Below are 4,944 nucleotides of genomic sequence, written 5' to 3'. Positions count from 1 at the left end.
TTAGGTATAATACTATCATGAGACTTGCTTGATTAAATCCTGAATTTGTCAGTTACACTTACAAGTCCACTGGTAGAATTTAAAATCTGTGACAGTTTGGGAACTTTTTTTGCAGTAACTGCAAATCACTTTGCCTTCACAGTCAATGAATTCAAGCCATTGATAATTGTCAAACCATTGTGACTGAAAATGTGATTGTCTCTTAGTTGTGTCCTATTTGATAATTTTGCTGCCACAGAGTCTGGATTGTGTCTCTGAAGAAATAGTTCATCTAGACTCTGTTGCAGTATTACATTTTATATGTTCAATTTAATGAATTTTCTTTCTTTGAATCATTCTTATGTCATAACTTGCGAAAATAGTTTAGTTAACAATATTTATTCAAACAGAAAAGATAACCTCACTTGACAAATCATCCTACTAAAGTGATCATGGCATACACTTTTATCTTTGAAATTCAAATATTGCCCACTCGTTAATTAACATAACTAATATTGCACATTGAAGGTGATCATATGTATCATCAGTTTTAAAAAAATAAAGACATAATACTATCATTTAATCACTGCATACAGGAAACAGACACTTGTGTCTGTAAAATGCCTTTCATTGGATTACTTTGGTTTATTAAAACCAAACAGCGATCCACTCAGGATTTTCTAGGGTAGATACAGAGAATATATTATGGTCATTCAGAACGCTATCAATACATCAGACCAGATTGTTTTTATTATTATTTAGGCAAAATAACTTAGTAAGTCAGATGGCAAACATGAGGATGGTGATAGGTTATGTGGAATTTGCATTGAATCATCTGATCCCAGAAGATCTGATACAATGTCACTGGTTGTGGTAATCATCAAGTGCAGTTGCACGGCACCATAAGACTTATCAAGATACCATAAGCTAGAAAGATGAAGAAAAAGAAAAACGATGACCCAAAGACAAATCCTGCAAACTGTGTGCAAAAACGATTCCACAGATTATAGATGAAAACTTTACTATATTTAGCTTCAAGATATTAATAAATTCGGATTACTTCCTCCAGTCTGCTACAGTAATTCATGCCCATTGCACTCATAAATTGATTATAGTCCTTGCAGTATTTTGTATGGGCCACACTATTTTAATTGATGCAACTGATGCTCCATTCTTCAGTTCAGTGTTGATTCAAACATAGCAATGTCCCTTTGGGATGTGTGCATAAATAAAGAATGCCTGTTCCTTCATTACCACACTTGTTGAATTTATCGTGTCTCTCTGAAAACTGTACCATGTGAGAAAGAATTTTATAAAGAAACTGGACATAAGTATTGCTAGACATATACTCAGACCTGAGACTTCATAAAAGACTGCTTACTTGTGAGGCATTATTAGTGCTAGGGTTTGAGATAATAACTTGCTATATGTTTGGTAAGGCAAAATAAGGGGCCTTATGACTTAAATTGAAACTGTGAAAAAACAAAAGGTTCAAATGCAATAAACTTTTGTTTTTCCTCATTTGTTATATTACAGTGCCATGAAAGGTCATTTCTTTAATCTTTTTAATCCCTTGCCAATTTTAAGTCATCATCACTAACCAAGTCTCTAAATCAATTCTTGGCATATTTAGCTAAAATGGTGTCTACTGTTCCATTATATCATTGATTGTTTAGCTTGCTTGTATGGAGCTTAACACCATTTTTCAGGACATCATAGACTTTACATGGCAGCCAACATATTTATTGGAAGAAATGAACACACATAACGCTACTGGCAAACTTTCCCATATACACACATTGGTTGGACTAGAGAGAGTTGATTAGTGATGTGTATGCCTAGACCATTCTATAATCCAGGGCCCCATGATTGAATACAGCTTAAAGAAATTAACCCTAATTCAATTTCCTTGTTGCATTTAAATCATAACACCCACCATGCAAAGTGACACGTCTCAAGATTTTCAAATTTGTATATGTTTTGCAACTTTTAATTCTGAGTTGATGCATGTGGATGTGGAAATTCAGTTACTGAATACTTAGCTACTTATATAAGGAGCTCTCACACTGGTAAAAGCATGCAGTTGGGATTTTATTTGCAAGAGGGCAATTAATTGTTCAAAATACTGTTTTAGCTAACTACATATGCGAAGGGTTGATGTATAAAAAAGAGGATCAAGAAATCCTAGCTAGTAAAGATAATTGTATCCAACTTGATAGAAAGTCAGAAGGCCTTTTAATTTTGTACAGCAGTTTCATTAAGGAACCAACTATAATACCATTAGAAGTTTATGAGCAGCAAAAACCACATTTAGGACCAACTAGACATCAAAACCATATGCATAGTTCCATTTACGGCCAACCAGACATCAAATAGGTCATCTAGTGAAAGCACAATGTCAAAATGACCAGCCATCTAGGAGAAGTAGCAAGGAAGGGGTTTTCCAGATGCCCATTAAAACAGCCATATTGGAGGTTAGATTGGCACTATTTTCATTTATGTCCAACTAGACATAAGAAGTCTTTCACTGATATGACGATTCATTCAGGAGAAGTAGTTATAACAGGATTTTCAGGATGGCCACATTGGTGGCCTTATAGGATGTCTGTACAGCACCATAATTCTCATTCAGGACCTGCTAGACATCAACATAAGTATGTTGTACACATGTTGACACGCTGACACAATTATCCATTCAGAAGTAGCGATAAAAAGTTTCTTAATATGGCTACTGTGGCAACCACATTGTATGTGTGAGTGGCACCATCTTGTTTTTTCTTCCAGATATTTTCACACAAATATCATATTTAAAGATAACATGAATTCATACAAGATCTTGTCGGTTTATTTCATAACAGATTTTTCCCTCATATTAATATAATCTTTTGAAAACATTTATACATTATAGTTCTAGAAATTTTTCATGCTCTCAGAAACTATTAAAATCACAGCAGAAAGTGTTATGTTATATCTTTATTCAGCACTGAAAAATATTTATGAACTCTTAAAGTTTTTTCCCCTATATTAACTTAATTTAATGAAGATGTTCAGACTATAACCTTTCCATTGGATTTATTTTTTCAAACATGGCGTAAAAAGTATGTTATAGTAACCAAGTTTTACATTGCCTTCACCATCGCAGAAATCTCAATAATCAATTTCCTAGTAAAGAAAAGCCAAGAAAATAAATGGACAGTTAATATTCACTTCAGGATCACAGACCTGAGGCAAATATGTCATTGTTAAATCAAACATTTTTATTGTGTTTCCTTAGACCTAAATATATATATATACTTGCTGTTACTCTAAACGAAGGCTGGTGATCCAGTTGATAACCTTTTGGGGGTTTTAAGGATGTCTTTAAAATTAAGGCCTTAAAAATGTTGAGATCTTATATTAAAAATGACAATTTGAGCCTTGCAGATTCATGTCCACAGGTGCCCAAATAAAAAAAAGGGGGGGGGTGCAAGGGGCAAGCTTGTTGGTGTGTTATAAAATAACTGACTTATCATCGGTGTGCTGACAGGTAATGTGTAATTAAATCACTGTTGTAATATTAATAATGAGCGAGTCTGCACAAAGGAATTTCATACAGCTAAACTAACTCAACAACTAGAGGCAATTAAGAAATATATCCACATTCGTGATTCTGTCAAATGGCAGATACAACAGCATCAGGAAGCTCAAGTGGCATTTACAGAAGGTAAAGAGCCGCTATACTTGTTATCTTTTTAGGGATGTGCTTGGATTTTGCCCTCAAGCTGGAGCAGTCATAGGATATATAATAAATCGCCACGGTCGGAATTTATCCCCAAGCTGGGGTAATCGATGGGTAAAGTCTTATCCACAGTCGGGGATTTATTCAAGCTTCAGGTGCAAGTTTTTGTGCATCTCCATGCCCTTGCATAAAACACAGTTACACGTTTTTTTATATAGATATTTTTCAGTTGTAGACAGGAATAATATGTATTTGCGAGTGTTTGAAATGAATGGGTTCATTATGAATTGAGTGGCACTACATTTCAAAAGCAAAATTGGATTGAAATGCAAGAACTGTAGTACGGAATTAGTGTTGGTTCTGGATCGTAGAATGGAATTGTGTGTGTGTGATTGGATTTTTAACGTAGCTTGAATAATTTTTCAGTCATATTGCTACGATGTCTGCAGTGTGGCAGTTTATAGTGATGTATAGCACTGGGGCATCATGCTGCAAACATGTAGTATGATGTTGCACCCAGTCACATTATCCTGACACCAGGCCGATCAGCCCTAACACTAACCTCTTAATGCTGAGCGTCTAGCGAGGTAGCTGTTAATACCATTTTTGTAAGTCTTTGGTATGACTTGGCTGGGGTTTGAACCCATGACCTCCCGCTTCTGAGGCGGACACTCTAACCACTAGGACACTGGAGTGGTCAGAATGGAATTGTAACAATTACAATGGAAGCAATTTGTATTATGCTTGTTGGGGCATTCCTCACTGATGGCTGTCAGTGACATCATCATGGGAATGTGTAACAGCCACATTTTGTAAGAACAAGGTGTAGTTGGTGAACAATACAGACACTTTTCTGCCATTTCCACTGGCATCATCTCATATGATGTTATTTAAAAAAACTTCCTACAACATACTCACAACATATAAAACCTTTATGCAAATCTGATGAAAGCTGCTTGTGTTTCTGAAACACATATTCCATACTGGTGGCAAGAATGTCCAAATCTACATTACAAAAATGAAAACATTACCATCCACCTAGGAGTTGCAAATGTATGAAATCCTCTTGTTGGGTAGTTTTACTAACAGGCTTTACAGCAGGGCCTGCCATTAGATTTAAATGTGGCAGGTAAGTTGACAAAGTAGGGTGGGGGGTTGGGGGGACCTACCCCAATGGGGATAATTCATTTTTTTTTTAAAGTAGCATGGTGTAAAGTAAAAGTAGATGGGCTGATAAGGAATCCACT

Source organism: Sinohyriopsis cumingii, unplaced genomic scaffold (genome assembly GCF_028554795.1).
Source record: "Sinohyriopsis cumingii isolate HCF-2022 unplaced genomic scaffold, ASM2855479v2 utg000426l, whole genome shotgun sequence".
Classification (NCBI taxonomy): Eukaryota; Metazoa; Mollusca; class Bivalvia; order Unionida; family Unionidae; genus Sinohyriopsis; species Sinohyriopsis cumingii.
Note: the sequence above shows the minus strand (reverse complement) of the source record.